This window comes from Rutidosis leptorrhynchoides, chromosome 8 (genome assembly GCF_046630445.1).
Source record: "Rutidosis leptorrhynchoides isolate AG116_Rl617_1_P2 chromosome 8, CSIRO_AGI_Rlap_v1, whole genome shotgun sequence".
Classification (NCBI taxonomy): domain Eukaryota; kingdom Viridiplantae; phylum Streptophyta; class Magnoliopsida; order Asterales; family Asteraceae; genus Rutidosis; species Rutidosis leptorrhynchoides.
The window spans coordinates 4297849-4320692 of NC_092340.1; positions in this window are offsets into that span (position 1 = coordinate 4297849).

A 22844-nucleotide genomic window follows, 5' to 3' on the forward strand; every position below is an offset into this window, starting at 1 on the left:
TGTTCATTTGATTAAGAAACATCATTTTGTTAAATTAATGTATTGATTTACATCTAGTGACATGTGTTTATCCATCTTTTACCAAAAGGGATAAGTTGAGTTCAAATGGTTAGTTTATATAGGGATGTAAGAACGACTCTTGTAGATACTTTCGGATAGCCTAATTGATATGTGTAGTTATATAGGTGAACGATCAATTCCCTAGATATTGTTATACATATTTTCATTACTCGATTCCATATAACTAATAGGTGTTAGTAATTTGCCTTATCTAGTGACGTTTATAGGGATCTTATTACCACACTAAATTGATTACTTGGGTTGGGTGAATTGAGCATTTAACCGGACCAAGGGAATGAACTAGGATAAATCATAAGTTGACATAGGAGTGGATCATGATCAACATACCATTGACTTGATCATTCTTCAAGTCTTTAGACTAGTTGAATTAGTTGATTACAAATAGGAGGTCTTAGATGACAAGAACATCACTTGCGTCTTGTAATCCCGTTTGAGTGTTTACTCAAGACTACTCTTAAAGTCTAGATGAGCATTTTTCCTTAAATTGATATCAAATCTATCTTACTTACTTTCTTTGCACTTATTTTCATCTTATAAACTTAAAGGACCAAAAATATTGTTTTTATATTTAACCTTCTCTGATTTGGCTAAATCATTAAATAGCCACCAAAACATAAAACTTGTACCTTTAAGCTTCATTTACTTAGTTAATCATAATATAGTTTATAATTCTAGTTTGACTAATACAACTGTCCTTGGAACGATACACGGAACTAAACCAGTTACTATACTACTACACAATCGGGTACACTGCCCGTTAGTGTGTAGCAATCTCTAATCGGTATTTTTCCATATTATTTTATACAACAATTCATACACCACTTTTCGCATATCAAGTTTTTGGCGCCGCTGCCGGGGACAGTTTTGTGTCAAAATAGAATTATTAACTAATTTGTGATTAAGTAGTTTCTTAATTATTTTAAATTATTAATAGTCTTTGAATAATCTTGTAGAATCGGTATGTTTAATAGTTTTTGTTAGTTGTGTGATTGACAGATTATAGGTTGCATATGCCACATACCCGAAGTTCAGAATCTCCAATACTTACACCGTTTACGGAACCTGATAGAAAGCTTGGTAGAATTCCAAAAGAAGTACTTGAACTTTTTGAATCTTCATCAAAGCAAGAAACTTTTGATTCAGAATCAAGTACAACCAAGCCTCGATATTCAGATTTTGGTAAACCCGTTCAACCCCCAAATTTTGAAATGGAAGGAGAAAGACCGTTGGTACCAAGACAATCAATGGCGGCTAAGATGAAAGGAACCCGTGAAATGTCCCGTTCTTATTGATTAAAAACGTTCCATATTAATTGATTTCGTTGTGAGGTTTTGACCTCTATATGAGACGTTTTTCAAAGACTGCATTCATTTTTAAAACAAACTATAACCTTTATTTCATAAATAAAGGTTTAAAAAGCTTTACGTAGATTATCAAATAATGATAATCTAAAATATCCTGTTTACACACGACCATTACATAATGGTTTACAATACAAATATGTTACATCGAAATCAGTTTCTTGAATGCAGTTTTTACACAATATCATACAAACATGGACTCCAAATCTTGTCCTTATTTTAGTATGCAACAGCGGAAGCTTTTAGTATTCACCTGAGAATAAACATGCTTTAAACGTCAACAAAAATGTTGGTGAGTTATAGGTTTAACCTATATATATCAAATCGTAACAATAGACCACAAGATTTCATATTTCAATACACATCCCATACATAGAGATAAAAATCATTCATATGGTGAACACCTGGTAACCGACATTAACAAGATGCATATATAAGAATATCCCCATCATTCCGGGACACCCTTCGGATATGATATAAATTTCGAAGTACTAAAGCATCCGGTACTTTGGATGGGGTTTGTTAGGCCCAATAGATCTATCTTTAGGATTCGCGTCAATTAGGGTGTCTGTTCCCTAATTCTTAGATTACCAAACTTAATAAAAAGGGGCATATTCGATTTTGATAATTCAACCATAGAATGTAGTTTCACGTACTTGTGTCTATTTTGTAAATCATTTATAAAACCTGCATGTATTCTCATCCCAAAAATATTAGATTTTAAAAGTGGGACTATAACTCACTTTCACAGATTTTTACTTCGTCGGGAAGTAAGACTTGGCCACTGGTTGATTTACGAACCTATAACAATATATACATATATATCAAAGTATGTTCAAAATATATTTACAACACTTTTAATATATTTTGATGTTTTAAGTTTATTAAGTCAGCTGTCCTCGTTAGTAACCTACAACTAGTTGTCCACAGTTAGATGTACATAAATAAATCGATAAATATTATCTTGAATCAATCCACGACCCAGTGTATACGTATCTCAGTATTGATCACAACTCAAACTATATATATTTTGGAATCAACCTCAACCCTGTATAGCTAACTCCAACATTCACATATAGAGTGTCTATGGTTGTTCCGAAATATATATAGATGTGTCGACATGATAGGTCGAAACATTGTATACGTGTCTATGGTATCTCAAGATTACATAATATACAATACAAGTTGATTAAGTTATGGTTGAAATAGATTTGTTACCAATTTTCACGTAGCTAAAATGAGAAAAATTATCCAATCTTGTTTTACCCATAACTTCTTCATTTTAAATCCGTTTTGAGTGAATCAAATTGATGTGGTTTCATATTGAACTCTATTTTATGAATCTAAATAGAAAAAGTATAGGTTTATAGTCGGAAAAATAAGTTACAAGTCATTTTTGTAAAGGTAGTCATTTCAGTCGAAAGAACGACGTCTAGATGACCATTTTAGAAAACATACTTCCACTTTGAGTTTAACCATGATTTTTGGATATAGTTTCATGTTCATAATAAAAATCATTTTCTCAGAATAACAACTTTTAAATCAAAGTTTATCATAGTTTTTAATTAACTAACCCAAAACAGCCCGGGTTGTTACTACGACGGCGTAAATCCGGTTTTACGGTGTTTTTCGTGTTTCCAGGTTTTAAATCATTAAGTTAGCATATCATATAGATATAGAATATGTGTTTAGTTGATTTTAAAAGTCACGTTAGAAGGATTAACTTTTATTTGCGAACAAGTTTAGAATTAACTAAACTATGTTCTAGTGATTACAAGTTTAAACCTTCGAATAAGATAACTTTATATGTATGAATCGAATGATGTTATGAACATAATTACTACCTCAAGTTCCTTGGATAAACCTACTAGAAATGAGAAAAATAGATCTAGCTTCAAAGGATCCTTGGATGGCTTGAAAGTTCTTGAAGCAGAATCATGACACGAAAACAATTTCAAGTAAGATTTCCACTCGAAATAAGATTGTTATAGTTATAGAAATTGAATTAAAGTTTGAATATGATTATTACCTTGTATTAGAAAGATAACCTACTGTAAGTAACAAAGGTTTCTTGATCTTAGATGATTACTTGGAATGGATTTAGAAAACTTGGAAGTAAACTTGCAATCTTGGAAGTATTCTTGATTTTATGAAACTAGAACTTTTGGAATTTATGAAGAACACTTAGAACTTGAAGATAGAACTTGAGAGAGATCAATTAGATGAATAAAATTGAAGAATAAAAGTGTTTATAGGTGTTTTTGGTCATTGGTGTATGGATTAGATATAAAGGATATGTAATTTTGTTTTCATGTAAATAAGTCATGAATGATTACTCATATTTTTGTAATTTTATGAGATATTTCATGCTAGTTGCCAAATGATGGTTCCCACATGTGTTAGGTGACTCACATGGGCTGCTAAGAACTGATCATTGGAGTGTATATACCAATAGTACATACATCTAAAAGCTGTGTATTGTACGAGTACGAATACGGGTGCATACGAGTAGAATTGTTGATGAAACTGAACGAGGATGTAATTGTAATCATTTTTGTTAAGTAGAAGTATTTTGATAAGTGTCTTGAAGTCTTTCAAAAGTATATGAATACATATTAAAACACTACATGTATATACATTTTAACTGAGTCGTTAAGTCATCGTTAGTCGTTACATGTAAGTGTTGTTTTGAAACCTTTAGGTTAACGATCTTGTTAAATGTTGTTAACCCAATGTTTATAATATAAAATGAGATTTTAAATTATTATATTATCATGATATTATGATATATGAATATCTCTTAATATGATATATATATACATTAAATGTCGTTACAACGATAATCGTTACATATATGTCTCGTTTCAAAATCATTAAGTTAGTAGTCTTGTTTTTACATATGTAGTTCATTGTTAATATACTTAATGATATGTTTACTTATCATAATATCATGTTAACTATATATGTATCCATATATATGTCATCATATAGTTTTTACAAGTTTTAACATTCGTGAATCACCGGTCAACTTGGGTGGTCAATTGTCTATATGAAACCTATTTCAATTAATCAAGTCTTAACAAGTTTGATTGCTTAACATGTTAGAAACACTTAATCATGTAAATAACAATTTCATTTAATATATATATATATAAACATGGAAAAGTTCGGGTCACTACAGTACCTACCCGTTAAATAAATTTCGTCCCGAAATTTTAAGCAGTTGGAGGTGTTGACGTATCTTCTGGAAATAAATGCGGGTATTTCTTCTTCATCTGATCTTCTCATTCCCAGGTGAACTCAGGTCCTCTACGAGCATTCCTTCGAACCTTAACAATTGGTATCTTGTTTTGCTTAAGTCTTTTAACCTCATGATCCATTATTTCGACAGGTTCTTCGATGAATTGAAGTTTTTCGTTGATTTGGATTTCATCTAACGGAATAGTGAGATCTTCTTTAGCAAAACATTTCTTCAAATTCGAGACGTGGAAAGTGTTATGTACAGCCGCGAGTTGTTGAGGTAACTCAAGTCGGTAAGCTACTGGTCCGACACGATCTATAATCTTGAATGGTCCAATGTACCTTGGATTTAGTTTCCCCCGTTTACGAAATCGAACAACGCCTTTCCAAGGTGAAACCTTAAGCATGACCATTTCTCTAATTTCAAACTCTATATCTTTTCTTTTACTGTCCGCGTAGCTCTTTTGTTGACTCTGGGCAGTTTTCAATCTTTGTTGAATTTGGATGATTTTCTCGGTAGTTTCTTGTATTATCTCCGGACCCGTAATCTGTCTATCCCCCACTTCACTCCAAAAAATCGGAGACCTGCACTTTCTACCATAAAGTGCTTCAAACGGCGCCATCTCAATGCTTGAATGGTAGCTGTTGTTGTAGGAAAATTCTGCTATCGGTAGATGTCGATCCCAACTGTTTTTGAAATCAGTAACACAAGCTCGTAGCATGTCTTCAAGCGTTTGTATCGTCCTTTCGCTCTGTCCATCAGTTTGTGGATGATAGGCGGTACTCATGTCTAGACGAGTTCACAATGCTTGCTTTAATGTCTGCCAGAATCTTGAAATAAATCTGCCATCCCTATCAGAGATAATAGAGATTGGTATTCCATGTCTGGAGACGACTTCCTTCAAATACAGTCGTGCTAACTTCTCCATCTTATCATCTTCTCTTATTGGCAGGAGGTGTGCTGACCTGGTGAGATGATCAACTATTACCCAAATAGTATCATAACCACTTGCAGTCCTTGGCAATTTAGTAATGAAATCCATGGTAATGTTTTCCCATTTCCATTCCGGGATTTCAGGCTGTTGTAGTAGACCTGATGGTTTCTGATGTTCAGCTTTGACCTTAGAACACGTCAAACATTCTCCTACATATTTAGCAATATCGGCTTTCATACCTGGCCACCAAAAATGTTTCTTAAGATCCTTGTACATCTTCCCCGTTCCAGGATGTATTGAGTATCTGGTTTTATGAGCTTCTCTAAGTACCATTTCTCTCATATCTCCAAATTTTGGTACCCAAATTCTTTCAGCCCTATACTGGATTCCGTCTTCCCGAATATTAAGATGCTTCTCCGATCCTTTGGGTATTTCATCCTTTAAATTTCCCTCTTTTAAAACTCCTTGTTGCGCCTCCTTTATTTGAGTAGTAAGGTTAGTGTGAATCATTATATTCATCGATTTTACTCGAATGGGTTCTCTGTCCTTTCTGCTCAAGGCGTCGGCTACCACATTTGCCTTCACCGGGTGGTAACGAATCTCAAAGTCGTAATCATTCAACAATTCAATCCACCTACGCGGCCTCATATTCAGTTGTTTCTGATTAAATATGTGTTGAAGACTTTTGTGGTCGGTATATATAATACTTTTGACCCCATATAAGTAGTGCCTCCAAGTCTTTAATGCAAAAACAACCGCGCCTAATTCCAAATCATGCATCGTATAATTTTGCTCGTGAATCTTCAATTGTCTAGACGCATAAGCAATCACCTTCGTCCGTTGCATTAATACACAACCGAGACCTTGCTTTGATGCGTCACAATAAATCACAAAATATCATTCCCTTCAGGCAATGACAATATAGGTGCCGTAGTTAGCTTTTTCTTCAATAATTGAAACGCCTTCTCTTGTTCATCCTTCCATTCAAATTTCTTCCCTTTATGCGTTAATGCAGTCAAGGGTTTTGCTATTTTGGAGAAATCTTGGATGAATCTTCTGTAGTAACCAGCCAATCCTAAAAATTGACGTATATGCTTCGGAGTTTTTGGGGTTTTCCACTTTTCAACGGTTTCGATCTTTGCCGGGTCCACCTGGATACCTTCTTTGTTCACTATGTGACCGAGGAATTGAACTTCTTCCAACCAAAATGCACACTTTAAAAACTTAGCGTACGGTTTTTCTTTCCTCAATACTTCTAGCACTTTTCTCAAATGTTCTTCGTGCTCTTGATCATTCTTTGAGTAAATAAGTATGTCATTGATGAAAACAATGAAAAACTTGTCAAGATATGGCCCACACACTCGGTTCATAAGGTCCATGAACACAGCTGGTGCGTTAGTCAATCCAAATGGCATAACCATAAACTCGTAATGACCATAACGCATCCTAAAAGCAGTTTTTGGAATATCATCCTCCTTTACTCGCATTTGATGATATCCAGAACGTAAATCGATCTTCGAATAAATCGACGAGCCTTGTAGTTGATCAAATAAGTCGTCAATTCTCGGCAGTGGATAACGGTTTTTGATGGTAATTTTGTTCAACTCTCTGTAGTCAATACACAACCTAAATGTACCATCCTTCTTCTTGACAAACAAAACAGGAGCTCCCCATGGTGATGTGCTTGGTCGAATCAAACCACGTTCTAATAGTTCTTGCAGTTGGCTTTGCAATTCTTTCATCTCGCTGGGTGCGAGTCTATAAGGATCACGAGCTATTGGTGCAGCTCCTGGTACAAGATCTATTTGAAATTCAATAGATCGATGTGGAGGTAGTCCCGGTAATTCTTTCGGAAATACATCGGGAAATTCTTTTGCGACGGGAACAACATTGATGCTCTTTTCTTCAGTTTGTACTTTCTCGACGTGTGCTAGAACAGCATAGCAACCTTTTCTTATTAGTTTTTGTGCCTTTAAATTACTAATCAGATGTAGCTTCATGTTTCCCTTTTCTCCGTACACCATTAAGGGTTCTCCTTCTTCTCGTACAGTGCGAATTGAATTTTTATAACATACGATCTCTGCTTTCACCTTCTTTAGCCAATCCATGCCAACTATTAAATCAAAACTCCCTAACTCTACTGGTATCAAATCAATCTTAAATATTTCGCTACCCAGTTTAATTTCTCGATTCCAGCATATATTATCTGCTGAAATTAATTTACCGTTTGCTAATTCGAGTAAAAATTTACTATCCAACGGCGTCAATGGACAACTTAATTTAGCACAAAAATCTCTACTCATATAGCTTCTATCTGCACCCAAATCAAATAAAACGTAAGCAGATTTATTGTCAATAAGAAACGTACCCGTAATAAGCTCCAGGTCTTCCTGTGCCTCTGCCGCATTAATATTGAAAACACTTCCGCGGCCTTGTCCATTCGTGTTCTCCTGGTTCGGGCAATTTCTAATAATGTGGCCCGATTTTCCACATTTATAACAAACTACATTGGCATAACTTGCTCCGACACTACTTGCTCCGCCATTACTCATTCTGACACCATTTGTTCCTTTCATTCTGTTAACCCCTGGTCCGTAGACCTCACACTTCGCCGCGCTATGACCATTTCTTTTACACTTGTTTCAAAATTTGGTGCAGAACCCCGAGTGATACTTTTCACACCTTTGGCATAGCTGCTTCTGATTGTTGTTATTGTTGCGGTTGTTATTGTTGTTGGGATGATTGTTGTAGTTGCTGCTGTTGTTGTTGTTATTGTTGTTGTTGTTGTTGTTGTTGTTGTTGTTGTTGTTGTTGTTGTTGTTGTTGTTGTTGTTGTTGTTGTTGTTGTTGTTGTTGTTGTTGTTGTTGTTGTTGTTGTTGTTGTTGGGCCGTTTGTTGTAGTTGCGATTGATGTTGCGATTGTTGGGATAATTGTTGCGATTATTATTGTAATTGCTGTTGTTGTTGTATTGGTGATTCTTATCACCGTTTTCCTCTCACTTTTTTTTGACTTGCTTCACATTGGCCTCTTCAGCCGTCTGTTCTTTAATTCTTTCCTCAATCTGGTTCACTAGTTTGTGAGCCATTCTACATGCCTGTTGTATGGAGGCGGGCTCGTGTGAACTTATATCTTCTTGGATTCTTTCCGGTAATCCTTTCACAAACGCGTCGATCTTCTCTTCCTCATCTTCAAACGCTCCCGGACACAATAGTCACAATTCTGTGAATCGTCTTTCGTACGTGGTAATATCAAATCCTTGGGTTCGTAACCCTCTAAGTTCTGTTTTGAGCTTATTGACCTCGGTTCTGGGACGGTACTTCTCGTTCATCAAGTGCTTGAATGCTGACCACGGTAGTGCGTAAGCATCATCTTGTCCCACTTGCTCTAGATAGGTATTCCACCATGTTAACGCAGAACCTGTGAAGGTATGCGTAGCGTACTTCACTTTGTCCTCTTCAGTACACTTACTTATGGCAAACACCGATTCGACCTTCTCGGTCCACCGTTTCAATCCGATCGGTCCTTCGGTTCCATCAAATTCCAAAGGTTTGCAGGCAGTGAATTCTTTGTAGGTGCATCCTACACGATTTCCTGTACTGCTAGATCCAAGGTTATTGTTGGTATGTAGCGCAGCCTGTACTACGGCTATGTTTGAAGCTAGAAAAGTACGTAATTCCTCTTCATTCATATTCACGGTGTGTCGAGTAGTCGGTGCCATTTCCTTCAAAATAGTCAAATGGAACAAGTTAATCATACAGAATATTAAGAGTAGTTAATAGTATTTCGTAGCATAATATGAACTCATTTATAAAAGCTTTTTCTTCATATTAGCGTTTTATAAGTTTAAATTCGGGTAGTACCTACCCGTTAAGTTCATACTTAGTAGCTAATATACAATTCAACTACTACAATTCTATATGAAAAACTGATTATAATAATATTTCGCTTTCAAACTTTTATACAATATTTTACAAACTTACAATACCGTTTATTTTACATAAAGCATGAAATATAGCACACAATAACTTTGATACAAGATAGTTGTGAAGATAATTCTAGCTAGTACACAAGTTGTTCAGCAAAGGCAATAAAGACACGTAATTCATACGTCCAAAAACAAGTCATGCATTCTGATTTTACTAGGACTACTTCCCATCCTTGGTCTTGTGGAACATAACCGTTATGGCCATTGATAAGACAGCGTGTTGTAACGTCGTCAAAGGGACGAGGGTTACGTAATGACCAACAGTCTCGTAATAACTTAAAAACCTCATTTCTTACCCCAATTACCGACTCCGTCACTTGTGGGAATGTTTTTTTTAATAGTTGTAGCCCGATGTTCTTTTTCTCACTTTGGTGAGAAGCGAACATTACTAACCCGTAAGCATAGCATGCTTCTTTATGTTGCATGTTAGCCGCTTTTTTTAAATCATGAAGTCCTATATTCGGATACATTGAGTCAAAATAATTTCTTAACCCGTTGCGTAAAATAGCATTTGGGTTCCCCGCAATATATGTGTCAAAGTAAACACATCGTAACTTATGGGTTTCCCAAAGTGATATCCCCCATCTTTCAAACGAAAGTCTCTTATAAACCAAGACATTCTTGGAACGTTCTTCGAATTCTTACAAACTGATTTCGCCGTAAATAGTTGTGCCGAAGAATTCTGACCGACTCTAGACAAGATTTCATCAATCATGTCTCCCGGTAGGTCTCTTAAAATATCGGGTTGTCTATCCATTTTGTGTTTTTATACTGTAAAATAGACAAGAGTTAGATTCATAAAAAAAAAATACTTATTAATACAAGTAATTTTTACATATATCATAAAACATAAGCACACTATATTACATATATTACATCACACGAATACAACTATCTTATTCCGACTCGCTCGTTTCTTCTTCTTCGGTTTTGGTTCGTTTTGCCAAGTTTCTAGGGATATATGATGTTCCCCTAATACTAGCTGTCGTTTTTCACAACGGTTTAGAAAAACCTGGTGGTTTAGATGTTCTCGGGTCATTGTTACAACTTAAGGGCTTCGGGGGTTGACGATACATTTAAAGTTCATCGGGGTTGGAATTAGATTTCTCTATTTTTATGCCCTTTCCCTTATTATTTTCTTTTGCCTTTTTAAATTCAGTTGGGGTAATTTCTATAACATCATCGGAATTCTCGTCGGAATCCGATTCATCGGAGAATTGGTAATCCTCCCAATATTTTGCTTCCTTGGCGGAAACACCATTGACCATAATTAACCTTGGTCGGTTGGTTGAGGATTTTCTTTTACTTAACCGTTTTATTATTTCCCCCACCGGTTCTATTTCCTACTCCGGTTCCTCCTCTTCCGGTTCTGATTCTTCTTCCGGTTCTGATTCTTCTTCCGGTTCTTCTTCGAGAACTTGTGAATCAGTCCAATATATATTCGACTCTTCGTTATTATTAGGTGAGTCAATGGGATTTGTGCTAGAGGTAGACATCTATCACACAATATCAAACATGTTAAGAGATTAATATATCACATAATATATACATGTTAATAATATATAGTTTCCAACAAAAATGTTAAGCAATCATTTTTAAAGAAAACACGGTCGAAGTCCAGACTCACTAATGCATCCTAACAAACTCGATAAGACACACTAATGCAAATTTTCTGGTTCTCTAAGACCAACGCTCGGATACCAACTGAAATGTCCCGTTCTTATTGATTAAAAACGTTCCATATTAATTGATTTCGTTGCGAGGTTTTGACCTCTATATGAGACGTTTTTCAAAGACTGCATTCATTTTAAAACAAACCATAACCTTTATTTCATCAATAAAGGTTTAAAAAGCTTTACGTAGATTATCAAATAATGATAATCTAAAATATCCTGTTTACACACGACCATTACATAATGGTTTACAATACAAATATGTTACAACAAAATAAGTTTCTTGAATGCAGTTTTTACATAATATCATACAAACATGGACTCCAAATCTTGTCCTTATTTTAGTATGCAACAGCAGAAGCTCTTAGTATTCACCTGAGAATAAACATGCTTTAAACGTCAACAAAAATGTTGGTGAGTTATAGGTTTAACCTATATATATCAAATCGTAACAATAGACCACAAGATTTTATATTTCAATATACATCCCATACATAGAGATAAAAATCATTCATATGGTGAACACCTGGTAACCGACATTAACAAGATGCAAATATAAGAATATCCCCATCATTCCGGGACACCCTTCGAATATGATATAAATTTCGAAGTACTAAAGCATCCGGTACTTTGGATGGGGTTTGTTAGGCCCAATAGATCTATCTTTAGGATTCACGTCAATTAGGGTGTCTGTTCCCTAATTCTTAGATTACCAGACTTAATAAAAAGGGGCATATTCGATTTCGATAATTCAACCATAGAATGTAGTTTCACGTACTTGTGTCTATTTTGTAAATCATTTATAAAACCTACATGTATTCTCATCCCAAAAATATTAGATTTTAAAAGTGGGACTATAACTCACTTTCATAGATTTTTACTTCGTCGGGAAGTAAGACTTGGCCACTGGTTGATTCACGAACCTATAACAATATATACATATATATTAAAGTATGTTCAAAATATATTTACAACACTTTTAATATATTTTGATGTTTTAAGTTTATTAAGTCAGCTGTCCTCGTTAGTAACCTACAACTAGTTGTCCACAGTTCGATGTACATAAATAAATCGATAAATATTATCTTGAATCAATCCACGACCCAGTGTATACGTATCTCAGTATTGATCACAACTCAAACTATATATATTTTGGAATCAACCTCAACCATGTATAGCTAACTCCAACATTCACATATAGAGTGTTTATGGTTGTTCCGAAATATATATAGATGTGTCGACATGATAGGTCGAAACATTGTATACGTGTCTATGGTATCTCAAGATTACATAATATACAATACAAGTTGATTAAGTTATGGTTGAAATAGTTTTGTTACCAATTTTCACGTAGCTAAAATGAGAAAAATTATCCAATCTTGTTTTACCCATAACTTCTTCATTTTAAATCCGTTTTGAGTGAATCAAATTGCTATGGTTTCATATTGAACTCTATTTTATGAATCTAAATAGAAAAAGTATAGGTTTATAGTCAGAAAATAAGTTACAAGTCATTTTTGTAAAGGTAATCATTTCAGTCGAAAGAACGACGTCTAGATGACCATTTTAGAAAACATACTTTCACTTTGAGTTTAACCATGATTTTTGGATATAGTTTCATGTTCATAATAAAAATCATTTTCTCAGAATAACAACTTTTAAATCAAAGTTTATCATAGTTTTTAATTAACTAACCCAAAACAGCCCGCGGTGTTACTACGACGGCGTAAATTCGGTTTTACGGTGTTTTTCGTGTTTCCAGGTTTTAAATCATTAAGTTAGCATATCATATAGATATAGAACATGTGTTTAGTTGATTTTAAAAGTCATGTTAGAAGGATTAACTTTTATTTGCGAACAAGTTTAGAATTAACTAAACTATGTTCAAACTGAACGAGGATGTAACTGAACGAGTAGAATTACAAAAATGCTTACAATTACATCCTCGTTCAGTTTCATCAACAATTCTACTCGTATGCACCCGTATTCGTACTCGTACAATACACAACTTTTAGATGTATGTACTATTGGTATATACACTCCAATGATCAGCTCTTAGCAGCCCATGTGAGTTACCTAACACATGTGGGAACCATCATTTGGCAACTAGCATGAAATATCTCATAAAATTACAAAAATATGAGTAATCATTCATGACTTATTTACATGAAAACAAAATTACATATCCTTTATATCTAATCCATACACCAACGACCAAAAACATCTACAAACACTTTCATTCTTCAATTTTCTTCATCTAATTGATCTCTCTCAAGTTCTATCTTCAAGTTCTAAGTGTTCTTCATAAATTCCAAAAGTTCTAGTTTCATAAAATCAAGAATACTTCCAAGATTGCAAGTTTACTTCCAAGTTTTCTAAATCTATTCCAAGTAATCATCCAACCTCAAGAAATCTTTGTTTCTTACAGTAGGTTATCATTCTAATACAAGGTAATAATTATATTCAAACTTTGGTTCAATTTCTATAACTATAACAATCTTATTTCAAGTGATGATCTTACTTGAACTTGTTTTCGTGTCATGATTCTGCTTCAAGAACTTCGAGCCATCCAAGGATCCGTTGAAGCTAGATCCATTTTTCTCTTTTCCAGTAGGTTTATCCAAGGAACTTAAGGTAGTAATGATGTTCATAACATCATTCGATTCATACATATAAAGCTATCTTATTCGAAGGTTTAAACTTGTAATCACTAGAACATAGTTTAGTTAATTCTAAACTTGTTCGCAAACAAAAGTTAATCCTTCTAACTTGAATTTTAAAATCACCTAAACACATGTTCTATATCTATATGATATGCTAACTTAATGATTTAAAACCTGGAAAAACGAAAAACACCGTAAAACCGGATTTACGCCGTCGTAGTAACACCGCGGGCTGTTTTGGGTTAGTTAATTAAAAACTATGATAAACTTTGATTTAAAAGTTTTTATTCTGAGAAAATGATTTTTATTATGAACATGAAACTATATCCAAAAATTATGGTTAAACTCAAAGTGGAAGTATGTTTTCTAAAATGGTCATCTAGACGTCGTTCTTTCGACTGAAATGACTACCTTTACAAAAAAGACTTGTAACTTATTTTTCCGACTATAAACCTATACTTTTTTTGTTTAGATTCATAAAATAGAGTTCAATATGAAACCATAGCAATTTGATTCACTAAAAACGGATTTAAAATGAAGAAGTTATGGGTAAAACAAGATTGAATAATTTTTCTCATTTTAGCTACGTGAAAATTGGTAACAAATCTATTCCAACCATAACTTAATCAACTTGTATTGTATATTATGTAATCTTGAGATACCATAGACACGTATACAATGTTTCGACCTATCATGTCGACACATCTATATATATTTCGGAACAACCATAGACACTCTATATGTGAATGTTAGAGTTAGCTATACAGGGTTGAGGTTGATTCCAAAATATATATAGTTTGAGTTGTGATCAATACTGAGATACGTATACACTGGGTCGTGGATTGATTCAAGATAATATTTATCGATTTATTTCTGTACATCTAACTGTGGACAACTAGTTGTAGGTTACTAACGAGGACAGCTGACTTAATAAACTTAAAATATCAAAATATATTAAAAGTGTTGTAAATATATTTTGAACATACTTTGATATATATGTATATATTGTTATAGGTTCGTGAATCAACCAGTGGCCAAGTCTTACTTCCCGACGAAGTAAAAATCTGTAAAAGTGAGTTATAGTCTCACTTTTAAAATCTAATATTTTTGGGATGAGAATACATTCAGGTTTTATAATTGATTTACAAAATAGACACAAGTACGTGAAACTACATTCTATGGTTGAATTATCAAAATCGAATATGCCCCTTTTTATTAAGTCTGGTAATCTAAGAATTAGGGAACAGACACCCTAATTGACGCGAATCCTAAAGATAGATCTATTGGGCCTAACAAACCCCATCCAAAGTACCGGATGCTTTAGTACTTCGAAATTTATATCATATCCGAAAGGTGTCCCGGAATGATGGGGATATTCTTATATATGCATCTTATTAATGTCGGTTACCAGGTGTTCACCATATGAATGATTTTTATCTCTATGTATGGGATGTGTATTGAAATATGAAATCTTGTGGTCTATTGTTACGATTTGATATATATAGGTTAAACCTATAACTCACCAACATTTTTGTTGACGTTTAAAGCATGTTTATTCTCAGGTGAATACTAAGAGCTTCCGCTGTTGCATACTAAAATAAGGACAAGATTTGGAGTCCATGTTTGTATGATATTGTGTAAAAACTGCATTCAAGAAACTTATTTTGTTGTAACATATTTGTATTGTAAACCATTATGTAATGGTCGTGTGTAAACAGGATATTTTAGATTATCATTATTTGATAATCTACGTAAAGCTTTTTAAACCTTTATTGATGAAATAAAGGTTATGGTTTGTTTTAAAATGAATGCAGTCTTTGAAAAACGTCTCATATAGAGGTCAAAACCTCGCAACGAAATCAATTAATATGGAACGTTTTTAATCAATAAGAACGGGACATTTCAGTTGGAACGTTCTAGCACACGTTGAATTTCAAATAGATCTTGTACCAGGAGCTGCACCAATAGCTCGTGCTCCTTACAGACTCGCACCCAGCGAGATGAAAGAACTGCAAAGTCAATTACAAGAACTTTTAGAGCGTGGTTTCATTCGACCAAGCACATCACCATGGGGAGCTCCTGTTTTGTTTGTCAAGAAGAAAGATGGTACATTCAGGTTATGTATCGACTACCGAGAGTTGAACAAACTTACCATTAAGAACCGCTACCCACTACCGAGAATCGGCGACTTATTTGATCAACTACAAGGCTCGGCTGTTTATTCAAAGATTGACTTACCTTCCGGGTATCATCAAATGCGGGTGAAAGAAGATGATATTCCAAAGACTGCTTTCAGAACACGTTACGGTCATTACGAGTTTATGGTCATGCCGTTTGGTTTAACTAATGCACCAGCTGTGTTCATGGACCTTATGAACCGAGTGTGTGGACCATACCTTGACAAGTTTGTCATTGTTTTCATTGATGACATACTTATTTACTCAAAGAATGACCAAGAACACGGTGAACATTTGAGAAAGGTGTTAGAAGTATTGAGGAAGGAAGAATTGTATGCTAAGTTTTCAAAGTGTGCATTTTGGTTGGAAGAAGTTCAATTCCTCGGTCACATAGTGAACAAAGAAGGTATTAAGGTGGATCCGGCAAAGATAGAAACTGTTGAAAAGTGGGAAACCCCGAAAACTCCGAAACACATACGCCAGTTTTTAGGACTAGCTGGTTACTACAGAAGGTTCATCCAAGACTTTTCCAGAATAGCAAAACCCTTGACTGCATTAACGCATAAAGGGAAGAAATTTGAATGGAATGATGAACAAGAGAAAGCGTTTCAGTTATTGAAGAAAAAGCTAACTACGGCACCTATATTATCATTACCTGAAGGGAATGATGATTTTGTGATTTATTGTGACGCATCAAAGCAAGGTCTAGGTTGTGTATTAATGCAACGAACGAAGATGATTGCTTATGCGTCTAGACAATTGAAGATTCACGAACAAAATTATACGACGCATGATTTGGAATTAGGCGCAGTTGTTTTTGCATTAAAGACTTGGAGGCACTACTTATATGGGGTCAAAAGTATTATATATACTGACCACAAAAGTCTTCAACACATATTTAATCAGAAACAACTGAATATGAGGCAGCGTAGGTGGATTGAATTGTTGAATGATTACGACTTTGAGATTCGTTACCACCCGGGGAAGGCAAATGTGGTAGCCGATGCCTTGAGCAGGAAGGACAGAGAACCCATTCGAGTAAAATCTATGAATATAATGATTCATAATAACCTTACTACTCAAATAAAGGAGGCGCAACAACGAGTTTTAAAAGACGGAAATTTAAAGGATGAAATACCCAAAGGATCGGAGAAGCATCTTAATATTCGGGAAGACGGAACCCGGTATAGGGCTGAAAGGATTTGGCTACCAAAATTTGGAGATATGAGAGAAATGGTACTTAGAGAAGCTCATAAAACCAGATACTCAATACATCCTGGAACGGGGAAGATGTACAAGGATCTCAAGAAACATTTTTGGTGGCCGGGTATGAAAGCCGATGTTGCTAAATACGTAGGAGAATGTTTGACGTGTTCTAAGGTCAAAGCTGAGCATCAGAAACCATCAGGTCTACTTCAACAACCTGAAATCCCGAAATGGAAATGGGAAAATATTACCATGAATTTCATCACTAAATTGCCAAGGACTGCAAGTGGTTTTGATACTATTTGGGTAATAGTTGATCGTCTCACCAAATCAGCACACTTCCTGCCAATAAGAGAAGATGACAAGATGGAGAAGTTAGCACGACTGTATTTGAAGGAAGTCGTCTCCAGACATGGAATACCAATCTCTATTATCTCTGATAGGGATGGCAGATTTATTTCAAGATTCTGGCAGATATTACAGCAAGCATTAGGAACTCGTCTAGACATGAGTACTGCCTATCATCCACAAACCGATGGGCAGAGCGAAAGGACGATAAAAACGCTTGAAGACATGCTACGAGCATGTGTTATTGATTTCGGAAACATTTGGGATCGACATCTACCGTTAGCAGAATTTTCCTACAACAACAGCTACCATTCAAGCATTGAGATGGCGCCGTTTGAAGCACTTTATGGTAGAAAGTGCAGGTCTCCGATTTATTGGAGTGAAGTGGGGGATAGACAGATTACGGGTCCGAAGATTATACAAGAAACTACCGAGAAGATCATCCAAATTCAACAACGGTTGAAAATGGCCCAAAGTCAACAAAAGAGCTACGCTGACATTAAAAGAAAAGATATAGAATTTGAAATTGGAGAGATGGTCATGCTTAAAGTTGCACCATGGAAAGGCGTTGTTCGATTTGGTAAACGAGGGAAATTAAATCCAAGGTATATTGGACCATTCAAGATTATTGATCGTGTCGGGCCAGTAGCTTACCGACTTGAGTTACCTCAACAGCTCGCGGCTGTACATAACACTTTCCACGTCTCGAATTTGAAGAAATGTTTTGCTAAAGAAGATCTCACTATTTCATTAGATGAAATCCAAATCAACGAAAAACTCCAATTCATCGAAGAACCCGTCGAAATAATGGATCGTGAGGTTAAAAGACTTAAGCAAAACAAGATACCCATTGTTAAGGTTCGATGGAATGCTCGTAGAGGACCCGAGTTCACCTGGGAGCGTGAAGATCAGATGAAGAAGAAATACCCGCATCTATTTCCAGAAGATTCGTCAACACCTTCAACAGCTTAAAATTTCGGGACGAAATTTATTTAACGGGTAGGTACTGTAGTGACCCGAACTTTTCCATGTTTATATATATTAATTGAGATTGATATTTACATGATTAAATGTTTCCAACATGTTAAGCAAACAAAATTGGTAAGACTTGATTAATTGAAATATGTTTCATATAGACAATTGACCACCCAAGTTGACCGGTGATTTACGAACGTTAAAACTTGTAAAAACTATATGATGACATATATATGGATATATATATATATATAGTTAACATGATACTATGATAAGTAACCATATCATTAAGTATATTAACAATGAACTACATATGTAAAAACAAGACTACTAACTTAATGATTTTTAAACGAGACATATATGTAACGATTATCGTTGTAAAGACATTTAATGTATATATATCATATTAAGAGATATTCATACATGATAATATCATGATAATATAATAATTTAAAATCTCATTTGATATTATAAACATTGGGTTAACAACATTTAACAAGATCGTTAACCTAAAGGTTTCAAAACAACACTTACATGTAACGACTAACGATGACTTAACGACTCAGTTAAAATGTATATACATGTAGTGTTTTAATATGTATTTATACACTTTTGAAAGACTTCAATACACTTATAAAAATACTTCTACTTAACAAAAATGCTTACAATTACATCCTCGTTCAGTTTCATCAACAATTCTACTCGTATGCACCCGTATTCGTACTCGTACAATACACAGCTTTTAGATGTATGTACTATTGGTAAATACACTCCAATGATCAGCTCCTAGCAGCCCATGTGAGTCACCTAACACATGTGGGAACCATCATTTGGCAACTAGCATGAAATATCTCATAAAATTACAAAAATATGAGTAATCATTCATGACTTATTTACATGAAAACAAAATTACATATCCTTTATATCTAATCCATACACCAACGACCAAAAACACCTACAAACACTTTTATTCTTTAATTTTCTTCATCTAATTAATCTCTCTCAAGTTCTATCTTCAAGTTCTAAGTGTTCTTCATAAATTCTACAAGTTCTAGTTACATAAAATCAAGAATACTTTCAAGTTTGCTAGCTCACTTCCAATCTTGTAAGGTGATCATCCAACCTCGAGAAATCTTTGTTTCTTACAGTAGGTTATCATTCTAATACAAGGTAATAATCATATTCAAACTTTGGTTCAATTTCTATAACTATAACAATCTTATTTCAAGTGATGATCTTACTTGAACTTGTTTTCGTGTCATGATTCTGCTTCAAGAACTTCGAGCCATCCAAGGATCCGTTGAAGCTAGATCCATTTTTCTATTTTCCAGTAGGTTTATCCAAGGAACTTAAGGTAGTAATGATGTTCATAACATCATTCGATTCAGACATATAAAGCTATCTTATTCGAAGGTTTAAACTTGTAATCACTAGAACATAGTTTAGTTAATTCTAAACTTGTTCGCAAACAAAAGTTAATCCTTCTAACTTGACTTTTAAAATCAACTAAACACATGTTCTATATCTATATTATATGCTAACTTAATGATTTAAAACCTGGAAACACGAAAAACACCGTAAAACCGGATTTACGCCGTCGTAGTAACACCGCGGGCTGTTTTGGGTTAGTTAATTAAAAACTACGATAAACTTTGATTTAAAAGTTTTTATTCTGAGAAAATGATTTTTATTATGAACATGAAACTATATCCAAAAATTATGGTTAAACTCAAAGTGGAAGTATGTTTTCTAAAATGGTCATCTAGACGTCGTTCTTTCGACTGAAATGACTACCTTTACAAAAATGACTTGTAACTTATTTTTCCGACTATAAACCTATACTTTTTCTGTTTAGATTCATAAAATAGAGTTCAATATGAAACCATAGCAATTTGATTCACTCAAAACGGATTTAAAATGAAGAAGTTATGGGTAAAACAAGATTGGATAATTTTTCTCATTTTAGCTACGTGAAAATTGGTAACAAATCTATTCCAACCATAACTTAATCAACTTGTATTGTATATTATGTAATCTTGAGATACCATAGACACGTATACAATGTTTCGACCTATCATGTCGACACATCTATATATATTTCGGAACAACCATAGACACTCTATATGTGAATGTTGGAGTTAGCTATACAGGGTTGAGGTTGATTCCAAAATATATATAGTTTGAGTTGTGATCAATACTGAGATACGTATACACTGGGTCGTGGATTGATTCAAGATAATATTTATCTATTTATTTCTGTACATCTAACTGTGGACAACTAGTTGTAGGTTACTAACGAGGACAGCTGACTTAATAAACTTAAAACATCAAAATATATTAAAAGTGTTGTAAATATATTTTGAACATACTTTGATATATATGTATATATTTTTATAGGTTCGTGAATCAACCAGTGGCCAAGTCTTACTTCCCGACGAAGTAAAAATCTGTGAAAGTGAGTTATAGTCCCACTTTTAAAATCTAATATTTTTGGGATGAGAATACATGCAGGTTTTATAAATGATTTACAAAATAGACACAAGTACGTGAAACTACATTCTATGGTTGAATTATCAAAATCGAATATGCCCCTTTTTATTAAGTCTGGTAATCTAAGAATTAGGGAACAGACACCCTAATTGACGCGAATCCTAAAGATAGATCTATTAGGCCTAACAAACCCCATCCAAAGTACCGGATGCTTTAGTACTTCGAAATTTATATCATATTCGAAGGGTGTCCCGGAATGATGGGGATATTCTTATATATGCATCTTGTTAATGTCGGTTATCAGGTGTTCACCATATGAATGATTTTTATCTCTATTTATGGGATGTGTATTGAAATATGAAATCTTGTGGTCTATTGTTACGATTTGATATATATAGGTTAAACCTATAACTCACCAACATTTTTGTTGACGTTTAAAGCATGTTTATTCTCAGGTGAATACTAAGAGCTTCCGCTGTTGCATACTAAAATAAGGACAAGATTTGGAGTCCATGTTTGTATGATATTGTGTAAAAACTGCATTCAAGAAACTTATTTTGTTGTAACATATTTGTATTGTAAACCATTATGTAATGGTCGTGTGTAAACAGGATATTTTAGATTATCATTATTTGATAATCTACGTAAAGCTTTTTAAACCTTTATTGATGAAATAAAGGTTATGGTTTGTTTTAAAATGAATGCAGTCTTTGAAAAACGTCTCATATAGAGGTCAAAACCTCGCAACGAAAACAATTAATATGGAACGTTTTTAATCAATAAGAACAGGACATTTCACTCCTCACCCGATTTATGATAATAACGCTGCGATGCAGGATGCTAGGAACCGGTTTGATCAGGAATACCCGCAAGGACGCCCGTACAGAGATGGTTCGGGAAACTACTTTTGGCCATATGGTAACTAATCCAGTTAAGGCCTGCGTGCCTTTGATCATTTTGTACACTGTTTTCAGACAATTTAATTTGTATGGTGTGTTTTTAGACAATATTTGGTTTGTAATAATTAACTAATTGTGTGGATTGATAATGGGTGTGGTTGAAAAAACACCATTATTTTTAGTATTATTTGTGTGGTTTGTTAAATTGTGCAGCGTGATTGAACTTCAAAGACTGGCATGAAGTTCAGCAACATTTGATATTATGATGTGTATATGATGATAAACGCGGAATGGACGATGCTCTTATGCTGGCAGTAAGTTCAGCGGCATCCGTCTACATGTTCCACGATTTGCAGGTTAAAAATTGAAAATTTCTACAATCACCCTATCACTTTGCCCTCTAAATTTAATCCTTTTTCTGATTTCATGCAATGAGGGTGTAAGACCCAAATATTTATTGTATGTAATGTATTTATGGTGTATGATGCGTGTATGAAGTGTACGAGACATGTACGTGTTGCTTGCTCGAACGTCGAAGAAAACTGGACGTTGTTTGGAGTCACAAGGTGTGTACGTACCTTTTCGACCCTAAATAAAGTTGAGTTGATATTTCAAAACCTTACCATTAGAAAGGAAATCTTATTACGTTTTCAACGATATTTGATTCATCGAAAACGGAGCTACGGTCAAAAAGTTATGGCCAAAACAAGTTGCTGAAAACTGACCTGAAGGCTGGAGCGGTGCTCCGATCGCGTCTGATGCAATTTTCAGCATTTTTAAAGGGTTAAATGAGGGGTACTTTGGTCCTTT